At 48.3% G+C, this 16,110-nt stretch overlaps 1 pseudogene; it reads right to left on the bottom strand.

Annotated features, from left to right (window-relative positions):
- Positions 1-9,541: 9,541 nt before the first annotated feature.
- Positions 9,542-10,012, bottom strand: LOC107127218 (large ribosomal subunit protein uL23 pseudogene; annotated as a pseudogene).
- Positions 10,013-16,110: the final 6,098 nt, after the last annotated feature.

Raw genomic sequence — 16,110 nt, 5'->3', positions numbered from 1 at the left:
TAACCCTAACCCTAACCCTAACCCTAACCCTAACCCTAACCCTAACCCTAACCCTAACCCTAACCCTAACCCTAACCCTAACCCTAACCCTAACCCTAACCCTAACCCTAACCCTAACCCTAACCCTAACCCTAACCCTAACCCTAACCCTAACCCTAACCCTAACCCTAACCCTAACCCTAACCCTAACCCTAACCCTAACCCTAACCCTAACCCTAACCCTAACCCTAACCCTAACCCTAACCCTAACCCTAACCCTAACCCTAACCCTAACCCTAACCCTAACCCTAACCCTAACCCTAACCCTAACCCTAACCCTAACCCTAACCCTAACCCTAACCCTAACCCTAACCCTAACCCTAACCCTAACCCTAACCCTAACCCTAACCCTAACCCTAACCCTAACCCTAACCCTAACCCTAACCCTAACCCTAACCCTAACCCTAACCCTAACCCTAACCCTAACCCTAACCCTAACCCTAACCCTAACCCTAACCCTAACCCTAACCCTAACCCTAACCCTAACCCTAACCCTAACCCTAACCCTAACCCTAACCCTAACCCTAACCCTAACCCTAACCCTAACCCTAACCCTAACCCTAACCCTAACCCTAACCCTAACCCTAACCCTAACCCTAACCCTAACCCTAACCCTAACCCTAACCCTAACCCTAACCCTAACCCTAACCCTAACCCTAACCCTAACCCTAACCCTAACCCTAACCCTAACCCTAACCCTAACCCTAACCCTAACCCTAACCCTAACCCTAACCCTAACCCTAACCCTAACCCTAACCCTAACCCTAACCCTAACCCTAACCCTAACCCTAACCCTAACCCTAACCCTAACCCTAACCCTAACCCTAACCCTAACCCTAACCCTAACCCTAACCCTAACCCTAACCCTAACCCTAACCCTAACCCTAACCCTAACCCTAACCCTAACCCTAACCCTAACCCTAACCCTAACCCTAACCCTAACCCTAACCCTAACCCTAACCCTAACCCTAACCCTAACCCTAACCCTAACCCTAACCCTAACCCTAACCCTAACCCTAACCCTAACCCTAACCCTAACCCTAACCCTAACCCTAACCCTAACCCTAACCCTAACCCTAACCCTAACCCTAACCCTAACCCTAACCCTAACCCTAACCCTAACCCTAACCCTAACCCTAACCCTAACCCTAACCCTAACCCTAACCCTAACCCTAACCCTAACCCTAACCCTAACCCTAACCCTAACCCTAACCCTAACCCTAACCCTAACCCTAACCCTAACCCTAACCCTAACCCTAACCCTAACCCTAACCCTAACCCTAACCCTAACCCTAACCCTAACCCTAACCCTAACCCTAACCCTAACCCTAACCCTAACCCTAACCCTAACCCTAACCCTAACCCTAACCCTAACCCTAACCCTAACCCTAACCCTAACCCTAACCCTAACCCTAACCCTAACCCTAACCCTAACCCTAACCCTAACCCTAACCCTAACCCTAACCCTAACCCTAACCCTAACCCTAACCCTAACCCTAACCCTAACCCTAACCCTAACCCTAACCCTAACCCTAACCCTAACCCTAACCCTAACCCTAACCCTAACCCTAACCCTAACCCTAACCCTAACCCTAACCCTAACCCTAACCCTAACCCTAACCCTAACCCTAACCCTAACCCTAACCCTAACCCTAACCCTAACCCTAACCCTAACCCTAACCCTAACCCTAACCCTAACCCTAACCCTAACCCTAACCCTAACCCTAACCCTAACCCTAACCCTAACCCTAACCCTAACCCTAACCCTAACCCTAACCCTAACCCTAACCCTAACCCTAACCCTAACCCTAACCCTAACCCTAACCCTAACCCTAACCCTAACCCTAACCCTAACCCTAACCCTAACCCTAACCCTAACCCTAACCCTAACCCTAACCCTAACCCTAACCCTAACCCTAACCCTAACCCTAACCCTAACCCTAACCCTAACCCTAACCCTAACCCTAACCCTAACCCTAACCCTAACCCTAACCCTAACCCTAACCCTAACCCTAACCCTAACCCTAACCCTAACCCTAACCCTAACCCTAACCCTAACCCTAACCCTAACCCTAACCCTAACCCTAACCCTAACCCTAACCCTAACCCTAACCCTAACCCTAACCCTAACCCTAACCCTAACCCTAACCCTAACCCTAACCCTAACCCTAACCCTAACCCTAACCCTAACCCTAACCCTAACCCTAACCCTAACCCTAACCCTAACCCTAACCCTAACCCTAACCCTAACCCTAACCCTAACCCTAACCCTAACCCTAACCCTAACCCTAACCCTAACCCTAACCCTAACCCTAACCCTAACCCTAACCCTAACCCTAACCCTAACCCTAACCCTAACCCTAACCCTAACCCTAACCCTAACCCTAACCCTAACCCTAACCCTAACCCTAACCCTAACCCTAACCCTAACCCTAACCCTAACCCTAACCCTAACCCTAACCCTAACCCTAACCCTAACCCTAACCCTAACCCTAACCCTAACCCTAACCCTAACCCTAACCCTAACCCTAACCCTAACCCTAACCCTAACCCTAACCCTAACCCTAACCCTAACCCTAACCCTAACCCTAACCCTAACCCTAACCCTAACCCTAACCCTAACCCTAACCCTAACCCTAACCCTAACCCTAACCCTAACCCTAACCCTAACCCTAACCCTAACCCTAACCCTAACCCTAACCCTAACCCTAACCCTAACCCTAACCCTAACCCTAACCCTAACCCTAACCCTAACCCTAACCCTAACCCTAACCCTAACCCTAACCCTAACCCTAACCCTAACCCTAACCCTAACCCTAACCCTAACCCTAACCCTAACCCTAACCCTAACCCTAACCCTAACCCTAACCCTAACCCTAACCCTAACCCTAACCCTAACCCTAACCCTAACCCTAACCCTAACCCTAACCCTAACCCTAACCCTAACCCTAACCCTAACCCTAACCCTAACCCTAACCCTAACCCTAACCCTAACCCTAACCCTAACCCTAACCCTAACCCTAACCCTAACCCTAACCCTAACCCTAACCCTAACCCTAACCCTAACCCTAACCCTAACCCTAACCCTAACCCTAACCCTAACCCTAACCCTAACCCTAACCCTAACCCTAACCCTAACCCTAACCCTAACCCTAACCCTAACCCTAACCCTAACCCTAACCCTAACCCTAACCCTAACCCTAACCCTAACCCTAACCCTAACCCTAACCCTAACCCTAACCCTAACCCTAACCCTAACCCTAACCCTAACCCTAACCCTAACCCTAACCCTAACCCTAACCCTAACCCTAACCCTAACCCTAACCCTAACCCTAACCCTAACCCTAACCCTAACCCTAACCCTAACCCTAACCCTAACCCTAACCCTAACCCTAACCCTAACCCTAACCCTAACCCTAACCCTAACCCTAACCCTAACCCTAACCCTAACCCTAACCCTAACCCTAACCCTAACCCTAACCCTAACCCTAACCCTAACCCTAACCCTAACCCTAACCCTAACCCTAACCCTAACCCTAACCCTAACCCTAACCCTAACCCTAACCCTAACCCTAACCCTAACCCTAACCCTAACCCTAACCCTAACCCTAACCCTAACCCTAACCCTAACCCTAACCCTAACCCTAACCCTAACCCTAACCCTAACCCTAACCCTAACCCTAACCCTAACCCTAACCCTAACCCTAACCCTAACCCTAACCCTAACCCTAACCCTAACCCTAACCCTAACCCTAACCCTAACCCTAACCCTAACCCTAACCCTAACCCTAACCCTAACCCTAACCCTAACCCTAACCCTAACCCTAACCCTAACCCTAACCCTAACCCTAACCCTAACCCTAACCCTAACCCTAACCCTAACCCTAACCCTAACCCTAACCCTAACCCTAACCCTAACCCTAACCCTAACCCTAACCCTAACCCTAACCCTAACCCTAACCCTAACCCTAACCCTAACCCTAACCCTAACCCTAACCCTAACCCTAACCCTAACCCTAACCCTAACCCTAACCCTAACCCTAACCCTAACCCTAACCCTAACCCTAACCCTAACCCTAACCCTAACCCTAACCCTAACCCTAACCCTAACCCTAACCCTAACCCTAACCCTAACCCTAACCCTAACCCTAACCCTAACCCTAACCCTAACCCTAACCCTAACCCTAACCCTAACCCTAACCCTAACCCTAACCCTAACCCTAACCCTAACCCTAACCCTAACCCTAACCCTAACCCTAACCCTAACCCTAACCCTAACCCTAACCCTAACCCTAACCCTAACCCTAACCCTAACCCTAACCCTAACCCTAACCCTAACCCTAACCCTAACCCTAACCCTAACCCTAACCCTAACCCTAACCCTAACCCTAACCCAAACCCTAAACCCTAACCCTAACCCCAACCCTAACCCCTGACCCTGACCCTGACCCTAACCCTTAACCCTAACCCAACCCTAACCCCAACCTTAACGAAACCCTAACCCTAGTGTAACCCCATCCTAAACCCTAAAACCCTAACCCTTAACCCTAACTCAACCCCTAACCCTAAAACCCTAACCCTAACCCTAGCCCTAACCCCAACCCCTAACCCTAACCCGTACCCTTAAACCCTAACACTTAATCCTAACTCTAACACTTGGGTGGAGAGAACCTCGGTGCGCAGGATTTAGAGAGGAGTTTAGTTTCCCGTTTTCCACACTGAACCATTCTAAGTAGTCTCTGACCTTCGTTATTCAGGGCTACAAACAGGAAAGATTTTAGTCAACGTGGATCCGGCCCCAAGTTGTCCCAAAGCGAGGCGGTGCCGCCAACATCTGTGCTGAGCAGAACGCAGCTCCGCCCCCACGGTGCCCCCCACCCCAGAGTCTGGGCAGAGTAGAACGCTGCTCCGCCTTCACGTTACCCCAGAGGTCTGTGCAGAGGAGAACACAGCTCCGCCCTCGCGATGCTCTCAGTGTCTGGCCTGAGGAAAATTCAGCTCCCCCCTCACAAACGTACAGCGCCGGTGCTGGCGCAGAGCCGCAGGTCGGCGCAGGAGCAGAGTCGCACGCCGGAGCGGTGCGGGCGCAGAGCCGCAGGCCGGCGCAGGCACAGAGTCGCAGGTCGGCGCAGGAGCAGAGTCGCACGCCGGAGCGGTGCGGGCGCAGAGTCGCAGGTCGGCGCAGGCGCAGAGTCGCGCGCTAGGCGCGGCGCCGGCGCAGAGTCGCAGGCCGGCCTAGGCGCAGAGTCGCAGGCCGGCCTAGGCGCAGAGTTGCAGGCCGGCGCAGGCGCAGAGTCGCACGCCAGGCGCGGCGCAAGCGCAGTGTCACAGGCCGGCGCAGGCGCAGAGTCGCAGGTCGGCGCAGGCGCAGAGTCGCAGGCCGGCGTAGCGCACAGTCGCAGGTCCGCGCAGGCGCAGGCGCAGAGTCGCACGCCAGGCGCGGCGCAGGCCGGCGCAAGCGCAGAGTCGCACGCCAGACGCGGTGCAGGCCGGCACAGGCGCAGAGTCGCAGGCCGGCGTAGCGCACAGTCGCAGGTCCGCGCAGGCGCAGGCGCAGAGTCGCACGCCAGGCGCGGCGCAGGCCGGCGCAAGCGCAGAGTCGCACGCCAGACACGGTGCAGGCCGGCACAGGCGCAGAGTCGCAGACCGGCGCAGGCGCAGAGTCGCAGCTCCGCGCAGGCGCAGGCGCAGAGTCGCACGCCAGGCGCGGCGCAGGCCGGCGCAGGCGCAGAGTCGCACGCCAGGCGCGGCGCAGGCCGGCGCAGAGTCGCACGCCAGGCGCGGCGCAGGCCGGCGCAGGCGCAGAGTCGCACGCCAGGCGCGGCGCAGGCCGGCGCAGGCGCAGAGTCGCACGCCAGGCGCGGCGTAGGCCGGCGCAGGCGCAGAGTCGCACGCCAGGCGCGGTGCAGGCCGGCGCAGGCGCAGAGTCGCACGCCAGGCGCGGTGCAGGCCGGCGCAGGCGCAGAGTCGCAGACCGGCGCAGGCGCAGAGTCGCAGGTCCGCGCAGGCGCAGGCGCAGAGTCGCATGCCAGGCGCGGCGCAGGCCGGCGCAGGCTCAGAGTCGCACGCCAGGCGCGGTGCAGGCCGGCGCAGACGCAGAGTCGGAGTTCGGCGCAGGCGCAGAGTCGCGTGCCAGGCGCGGCGCAAGCGCAGAGTCACAGGCCGGCGCAGGCGCAGAGTCGCACTCCAGGTGCGGCGCAGGCCGGCGCAGACGCAGAATCGCTCGCCAGGCGCGGCGCAGGCGCAGAGTCGCAGGCCGGCTCGGCGCAGGCGCAGAGTCGCACGCCAGGCGCGGCGCAAGCGCAGAGTCACAGGCCGGCGCAGGCGCAGAGTCGCACTCCAGGTGCGGCGCAGGCCGGCGCAGACGCAGAATCGCTCGCCAGGCGCGGCGCAGGCGCAGAGTCGCAGGCCGGCTCGGCGCAGGCGCAGAGTCGCACGCCAGGCGCGGCGCAGGCCGGCGCAGGCTCAGAGTCGCATGCCAGGCGCGGTGCAGGCCGGCGCAGACGCAGAGTCGCAGTTCGGCGCAGGCGCAGAGTCGCGCGCCAGGCGCGGCGCAGGCGCAGAGTCGCAGGCCGGCTCGGCGCAGGCGCAGAGTCGCGCGCCAGGCGCGGCGCAGGCAGGCGCGGCGCAGGCGCAGAGTCGCACGCCCGCGCGGTGGGGGGAGGGTCGCGGCGCAGGCGCAGAGACGCACGCTGCGTGGGCTTTAAGGGGCGCGGTGCAGTCGCAGAGATGCACGCCGCCGGGGGAGCGGCGCAGAGACAGGCGGGACATCAGTAATCTGAAAAGCCGGGCTTGGGTGCCCCCTGCTTGCAGCCGCCCGCTGCAGGGCCCTCTTGCTCACGGTGCTTTGCCAGTGCGCCCCCTGCTGGCGACTAGAGTAACTGCAGGGCCCTCTTTCTTACGGTGGTGGCCAGCGCCCGCTGCTGGCGCCGGGGCGTTGCAGGGCCCTCTTGCTGGCAGTATAGTGACGGCACGCCGCATGCTGGCAGTTAGGGACATTGCAGTCCTCTCTTGCTCACAGTGTAGTGGCAGTACTCCCGATGCTGGCAGCTGTGGACACTGCCCGGCCCTCTTGCTCCAAGTGAAGTGGCGGCTGGCTCCCCAGCTGACAGCTGGGGACACTGCCTGGCCCTCTTGCTTGCCTTGTAGTGGGGGCACGCCCCCTTCTGGCCGCTGGGGGCACTACAGGATCCTCTTGCTCGCTGTGGAGTGGCAGCACGCCCCCTGTTGCCAACCAGGACACTGCAGGGTCCTCTTGCTCATGGTGTGGTGCCCGTGTGCCACCTGCTGGCAGCTAAGGACACTGCAGGGTCCTCTTGCTCACAGTATAGTCGTCGTACGCCCCCTGCTGGCAGCTGGGGACACTGCCGGGCCCTCTTGCTTGCCTAGTAGTGGGGACACGCCCCCTTCTGACCGCTGGGGGCACTACAGAATCCTCTTGCTCACAGTGTGGTGGCAGCACGCCCACTGCTGCCAACCAGGACACTGCGGGGTCCTCTTGCTCATGTTGTGGTGCCCGTGCGCCACCTGCTGGCAGCTAAGGACACTGCAGGGTCCTCTTGCTCACAGTGTAGTCGTGGTACGCCCCCTGCTGGAAGCTGGGGACACTGTGGGCCTTCTTGCTGGCAGTGTCGTGGCAGCACAACACTTGCAGGCAGATGGGGACTGCAGGGCCCTCTTGCTCCAGGTGTGATGGCTGGCGCCCCCTAAAGGCGCCTCCTGCACCACTTAAAGTCGGAACGCCAGTTATTAAGCACCATCAGTTCTGGAAATTGATGTCCCAGTTCTTGTCTAACTTGGAAGAAAGATTTTCACCAAGGGGCAATACAAACATGGCAGATAACTTCATTGAAAAAAGTACAGTGTGAAGAGCTTATTGTAGAAAAATAGGAGTAGGCTGATCGTGCAGGAAAGCAGCGTAAGAGTCCTGTGCAGGGAATTTTAGTTTGGACTTCTTCACATTCCTGCCTCTGTCTCAAGTCTCCGCCAGTTTTCTTTGTCTGGTTTTCCTGCTCCTGCCTTAGGTCCCCGACTTGCCTCACTTAGGCTTGTGGGACCTCCTCGCTGTTGGTTGAGGCACATGTGTGGTGATCAATCCGAATCCACTCTGGCACCAGGCTCCTTCCCACCATCCCAGGCAGGCTGACAGTGGTCACATTTGTACCTACTGCGTCTATCTCTTTTGAGTGTCCTTCTCTACTCCAATCTGTATTTATGGTGCCAGGTTTCTTTTAACAATGTCCCCTTTGTCCTTATCAGCATGTAGCTAGCAGTATTGTGACATTATTACTGCAGAGTGAGCGATGACTGGGGCATCTTAAGAGGATTTCTAGGGTGTTTCTTTCTGCATAGGTACCTCTTCTCCCTCCTACCCACAATTGATAAGTGCCCATCCACCATGATTCAATCATCCCCCACCAGGTCCCTCCTACAACATGTAGAGATAATAGGAACTACAATTCAAGATGAGATCTGGGTGGGGACACAGTCAAACCATATCAGTACCCATCCACATTGGGTCAGGGTGGATCTTCCTTATCTCAGTGTCTTCCAGAAACACCCTCACACTTATGCCCAGAAACTGTGCTTTACCAGTTATGTTAGTATCTCTTAATCCAATCAAGCAGACATCTAAAATTAACCATCAGAATATTTATGCCTGATTCATGGCTAAAATTTCAGGATGAAAGCTATGAGATCTCTATTTGTGTTTGTATGTCTATTAATGTATGTTCTGTATATGTGATTTTTCTTAACTCTGGATAGCACTGCAAAATTCATTTATAAAATCCTCTAAAACTGTTCTAACTTGGCTTGGGAAAAATAAATCATTTATAAATAAATATTCCCCAAACTCCTAGAAATATAGGAACCGATCCAAATGTTTTTCAAGTTAACATGATTTGGATAAAACTTAGTTAAATAAGATAAATTTAATATTTTTTGTGTAATAAAACAACTATGTCTTCAGAGTTACCACTATTAAATATGAAACAAACAAATTTCTTAAGTTTTTTTTTTTTTTTTTTTTTTTTTTGAGATGTAGTCTCTCTCTGTCACCCAGGCTGGGGTACAGTGGTGCGATCTCGGCTCACTGCAAGTTCCGCCTCCTGGGTTCAGGCCATTCTCCTGCCTCAGCCTCCTGAGTAACCAGGACTACAGGCACCTGCCACCATGCCCAGCTAATTTTTTTTGTATTTTTACTAGAGACAGGATTCCACAGCATTAGCCAGGATGGTCTTGATCTCCTGACCTCGTGATCCGCCCACCTTGGCCTCCCAAAGTGCTGGGATTACAGGTGTGAGTCACTGTGCCTGGCCAACAAACAAGTTTCTATTCTGCTTGAGTGCTTACAAGAAGCTAATATTATACTTACTAGATAATTAGAATCAAATCTATAAGCTTTAAGATTTTAAGTTGTCATTCTTATGAAAAACATTATTTCCTTTTTTTTATGGTGAAAAGACATACATCTATTTAGAATCAGCCAGCTGGACTCAGTTTAGATGATCCCAAGTTTGTTGGCAATATCCAAAGCATTGTAGTCAGGAGCCAGTCGAACATATGCCTTCTTCTCTCCATCAGGCCAAATCAGGATGTTGACCGTGGCCACATCCATGTCCCAGAGCTTCTTCACAGTCTGTTTGATCAGGTGCTTGTTGGCTTTAACATCGACAGTGAACACAAGCATGTTATTGTCTTTTATCTTCCTCATGGCTGACTCAGTGGTCAGTGGAAACTTGATTATAGCATGGTGGTCAAGCTTTATTCTCCGGGGGGCGCTCTTCCCAGGATATCTGGGCTGCCTCCAGAGTCGCAGTGTCTGCAGATGCTGGAAGGTGGGTGAGGTGCAGATCTTCTGTTTTTGGGGGGCGTGGACACATTTCAACACTGCCTTCTTGGCCTTTAAAGCCTTTGCTTTGGCTTCGGCTATAGGAGGGGCAGGAGCTTCCTTCTTTGTTTTTGGTGCCATCTTGTGAAAAGTGAAAAACATTATTTCAATAATAACTTTTTTACAGTAAATCTGCCTAATAGTAGTTTCCAAAATACTTTTGGTAATTTTTAACCTTAAAGTTAAGCTAAGTAAAATATTTCCATTGAATATCTACATCATTTATAAATAAGATACAATACTAAAACATTAATTACTGAACATAAGTAATTCAAGTTTATATACTTTTGGCTTCTTATTTTTACAGAGAAACTAGATATTTTGGCCTGTTAATAAACATGTTTTTGCCTACCACACTGAGAAATTGAGACGGAGTGACACTCAGTCTCAAAAAAAAAAAAAAAGAAAAAAAGAAATCTCTTTCTCTTAAGCTAAGTCATTTTATTTTTTATTTTTTTTGAGATGGAGTCTCGCTCTGTCACCCAGGCTGGAGTGCCGTGGTGCGATCTCGGCTCACTGCAAGTTCTGCCTCCTGGATTCACGCCATTCTCCTGCCTCAGCCTCCCGAGTAGCTGGGACTACAGGCGCCCACCACCACGCCAGCTAATTTCTTGTATTTTTTAGTAGAGACGGGGTTTCACCATGTTAGCCAGGATGGTCTTGATCTCCTGACCTCGTGATCCACCCATCTCGGACTCCCAAAGTGCTGGGATTACAGGCGTGAGCCACCGCACCTGGCCACTCTTAAGCTAACTCTAACTCACAACAATTTTAGTAGATTATGCTTTTGTAAACAGAAATGGAGCATTTATCTTTTTTTCCCCACCTGATTTCTCTAGAATTTTGAAATTCTTACTGAATACTCTTACTTTCATGACAATATAGTTGTTAGCAAAAGTCCAGTAAGAATCTGTTCACCTTATAACAGGACATAATTGGAAACTTTGGCTATATTATCAAGGCTTTTACTGAAATATCATATTTAGGAAGTGTACCTTAGACCAGTTATGACCAGCAATTGTAAGGAACTAAGGTTGACTTTTATAGAGTCAATGTTTACAAAGCACTCTGAGAAAAGCCAGTCTGATACCTAGATTATGGGGTTCACAGCCTTACAGATTAGTAAGGAAGGTCATTTCCTTGTAGGCCCAGGAATTTGGGGCTATTTTGAGGGCCTCAAGCAGAGAGGAATTCACACAAAGCTATAAGGTCTGCAGCTGAAATTTGATAGTATGTTCTTGGCTTGGCTCTTAGCCTCAATAAGGCCTTTAAAAGTCCAATCTGAGATTCTGTATGAAAACTTGCAGCAAGGAAGCTTGAAAGCACCTATGTGGTCAGCTGTTGTTCTTGCTGCATTTACATAAATGATCAGGCAAAATCTAACAAGGCTAGACTTATTTTTGAAACAAGAATAATCTTACTTTGATTATCTATGATCAAAAATGATGGTTACTACAGAGATAAATTTTATGTTTCAATGGAAAACTATAAGTCAGATGGGCGTGGTGGCACATGCCTATAATTCCAGCACTTTGGGAGGCCATGAGTTCAAGACCAGCCTGGGCAACATGGTGAAACCTCGTGTCTACTAAAAATAGAAAAATTAGATGGGCATGATGGCATGTGCCTGTAGTCCCAGCTAATCAGGAGGCTGAGGAGGGAGGATCGCTTGCACCCGGGAGGTAGAGGTTGCAGTGAGCTGAGATTGCACCTTTGCACTCCAGCCTGGGAGACAGAGCCAGACCCTGTCTCAAAAAATATTTTTTGAGGAAAACTATATGTAACGTAAATGACGAGTAGATGGGTGCAGCAAACCAACATGGCACACGTATACCTACATAAGAAACCTGCATGTTGTGCACATGCACCCTAGAACTTAAAGTATAATAAAAAATTTAAATAGATAAAAGGAAATCTATAGCCCTTGCGGGTTATCAGATTCTAGTCTAGTTTCTTGTCTTTGGGCTAGTTTTACCTGTTTGTAAACTGGATCCTGCCATCTGATGAATTTTGTCCTACAATGATACTTGTGGAATAAGAAGCCAAATATTGTCTCTCCTATTAATGTATCTATTGTCAGTTATTTTGAAGGTCTCCAACCCTGGAACAAAGTTAGAAGAGGAAGGTTTTTCTCCCCAAATGCATAACCAAATTGTGGCACATTCATGCAATGGAATACTATTTAGCCGTAGAAAGGAACAAGCTATCAACTCACACAAAGACATGAGTGAATCTTGCATGCACATTGCTAATTGGAATAAGACAGTCTGAGGAGAATACACACAGTGTGACTTCATTTAATGAGATTCTGGAGAAGGCAAACTACACAGATGGGAAGCCATTGGCTCCATGGGGTGGGGATTTGAAGCATTCCATATGATACTTTAATAGTGGATACCTGCCACTACGCATTTGTCAAAACACGCAGAATTTTATAGCCAAACAGGTAAGCCAAACTCTATTCAAATTAAATAAAATTATTCAGGATGTGGAGTATCCCAACACAGAATACATCATGTGAAAAAGAAATTAACTATGCTACAAATACTATGGTTTGGATGTGGTTTGTCCCTGCAAAAACTCGTGTTGAAATTTGACCCCCAGTGTGGCAGTGTGGGGCGGTGGGGCACAGTGGAAGGTGTTTGGGTCATGAGGATGGATCCCTCATGAATAGGTTAATATCCTCCATGGGGATGAGTGAGTTCTGCTCTCACAGGAATGGATTAATTCCTGCAGGAGTAGGAGTTAACAAGAGTCTGGGTTCCTTGGCTTCCCTCCTGCTGTCACTCTTGCTATGTGATCTCTGGTGCACCCCTTGCTCCCCTTCCACTTTCCACCATGAGGTGAAAAAGACTGAGACTCCACCAGGTGCAACTGCCCAATCTCAGACATTCCAGCCACCAGTATTGTGAGCCAAAAGGACCTTTTTTACTTATAAATTACCCAGCCTCAGATATTCTGTTACAGAAGCACAAAGTGGACTAAGACACAAATGTAGGGAAAAACTCACTGAAGGTGTAGGGAAAATGGTGTTGACCTAAGTCACTTTGAAAATGAATAGAATCTGTAGGCTGAAGGCAAATGAACTATACTTCATCATTAGATTCCATTTTATAAAGTTCTTTCCAACAGAAGCAATTGTGAACAATTGTAAAACCACAGTATCTGTATCTGGAATAAAACAATGACTTATATAAGTCACAGATGGTAGGAACCAGGTCTCTCACTGTTGAAGTGGGAGATTACAAATTAGCAAGGGGAGAAGGCTAGAATGATTCACGTGATAGTAGTTCAGAGGTGGAGACATCAATGTAAACTTATGTTTAGTTTAATATAGATACACACAGTTCTACATAGACAACTTTATAATTAGGTGTGTATAGGTAGGTTAGATACACACATATACTTCCTAGCATTGCTAATGAGGGGCAAGTGCTCATCGAACAATGTGCTCATTTGGTAGCCAGATGTAAGTTTTCCTACCATTCGGAAAGGAATCAGGCCCTTTGGAGAAATGCCTGATACTATAACTTGGACAGTAAATATAGGAGCCAGGATAATCTTGAAGTATCAGAAAGTAAGTAAGTACTAAAAAAATTAAAATATATCAAAGAAAAATAAGAGCCAATAAAACCGACTACTGATGGCCAACAGAGGAATGAACTGTGCAACATAATGCTGTAGTGTTGAATAATAACTAAAGGTTAAAGTAATTATCTAGGTGTCTGTATTTGTATACATAGGTGAATAAGCAAATGGAGTTGCATAGAAATCTCCTTTGCAAAAGAATTCCAAATAATTGTTGTAGACACTCAGCCATCAAGAAGGTGGAGCCAACTCCTCACTCCGTAAGTGTGGGCTCTGCACAGTGACTTGTTCCAAAAGAACACATGCAGTATGGGCAAGGAGGAAAAATAACTTCACAGTGGAGAAACCTGACAAACAGTAGCTCTTCCAAATGATCCAAGTGAACATCAAAGGTGACAGTTCACCTTGAGAACATGCAGTGACAATAGGGGACATTCTACAAAATTCCTGACCAATCCTCAATACTATCAAGGTCATCATGACATGGAAAGTCTGACACATTATCACAACCAGGAAGAGCCCACAGGGACGTGATGACTACATGTCATGTGGGATCCTGGATGGGATCCTGGGTCAGAGTAAGACAGAACTAAGAGAATCCAAATGAAATATGAACTTTAGTTAATAATAGTCTATCAGTATTGGTTCATTAACTATGACAAATTATGTAAGATATTAATAAGCCATGTGAGACACACTGATAGAAGATGTTAATAAGAGAGGAAACTAGGTTGTGGCTACATGAGAAATCTCTGCATTTTTTTGTTTTTGGCAATTTCTGTGTAAGTAAAAAAAATGATGTACAATAAAACTGTATTTAAAACATTGTTATATTTTTTGAATACTTCCTTGTTTAATTATTTATACCATGAATTACTAGTAATTGACACTGTTAACTAGTCCTGTTTTTTTAAATAAGAGCATTTATGACACAAAAAATTAAACAGTGCAGATTGCAGACTGATATATAAATCAAAACAAATGCTCTTTACATGTTTTCTGTTACAGTAGTAACACATATGTGTAAACTTAATTATCATATTTTTTTCTTGGGCTGTGGTTGTGTCCTGGGTTCATTCTCTAAAATGCTGTTCGCCTTAGACCAGGAAAAAAAATAACCTTACAGATTCTGTTTCAATTCATGGCTAAATATTTTCAAAACAGTGACTTTGTAAAAATATGTTCCAATGGAAAATTGATTCATTGTGATGGGATCACTTACTCCAAAGACTTCTTGTCTTTGTTTTGTTCCCATACCTACCTTTTAGCCATAATATAACAGAATCAGATATTGGCCACTGGGAAAAAGTATTCAAAGAAAGAAAGAATATGAACAGAACTCATGACCATGATGATTTAATATTTTTTAACACAATGCTTTATAAAACAGAAGAGTGTAAAAGGATATTCAAAGTCAATTTCCTCAGTGAGGCTTTGCAGCAAATGAGGAAACTAGAGAAACAGAAATGGCAGGACGTTCTACGGGTGAGTTTAGATGTTGCTATGTTTTATGGGGGAAAAATACTTTACCTTTTAAAGAATCACGAAGAATTATTGGAAACCCAAACTCTGGAGTGTTTGCAAATTTAGTTGAGCTTCTATGTAATTATGTCTATATAGCTAGCCACGAAGTTGATGATTTTTTAAAAATCTGTGCCTTATTTGTGTAATAAAATGCACAGTGAATAAGTAATGCTCATAGGAAAACACGTTAGACCTTGTGAAGAGAAAATCAATCTTGGGGACCCAAAATCACTAAACTAAAGGGAAAACTCAAGCTGGGAACTGCTTAGGGCAAATCTGCCTCCCATTCTATCCAAAGTCACCCGTCTGCTCACTGAGATAAACGCATATCTGATTGCCTCGTTTGGAGAGAGTGATCAGTAACGCAAAAGAATGAAACCATTTGCTCTTGCCAACCTATGACCTGGAAGCCCCCGTCTGGCCTTCTGAATTTTCTGGACTGAACCAATGTACATCTTACACATATTGATTGATGTCTCATGTCTCTCTAAAATGTATACAACCAAGCTGAACCCCGACCACCTTGGGCCTGTGTTGTCAGGACCTCCTAAGGATGCATCACAGGCACGCATCCTCAAGCTTGGCAAAATAAACTTTCCAAAAAATCTGAGAGCTGTGTCAGATTTTCAGGGTTCACACATGTAATGTAGGATGTCAATGTTTATAAAACAGACATTATTCTATCTACTATTACAAATATGCTGCCAATTAACCTTAGACTTTCTCAACAAAATAAAAAATGTTGATGAGGTACAAATAATGTATTTAAACTTAAATAATATTGCAAGTTTTAATATGGCTACTTTTCAATTTTTCAATACTTTTTTTACTACTTTAACACTGTAAGAAAAATGAGTAATTAAAACATGAATAAAAGTGTTTACAGGAGGTGCACATGTTTCCTCCAGCCTCTGCCCATCCCCAGCTTTCATCCCAACTGTCCTGATGGTGGCTCTAAGCATTTCTGCTTTCTCTGTACCAAGATCTCTCCCCAGAAACAAACCCAAATCTTACCATATGTTATGGCACGCTGTGATGATGAGTAGGGATGAGCAGCCAAAGCCTCA

The sequence above is a fragment of the Macaca fascicularis genome, chromosome 13 (assembly GCF_037993035.2).
Source record: "Macaca fascicularis isolate 582-1 chromosome 13, T2T-MFA8v1.1".
Taxonomy (NCBI): domain Eukaryota; kingdom Metazoa; phylum Chordata; class Mammalia; order Primates; family Cercopithecidae; genus Macaca; species Macaca fascicularis.
Note: the sequence above shows the minus strand (reverse complement) of the source record. Positions and strands in the feature narration are given on the sequence as shown.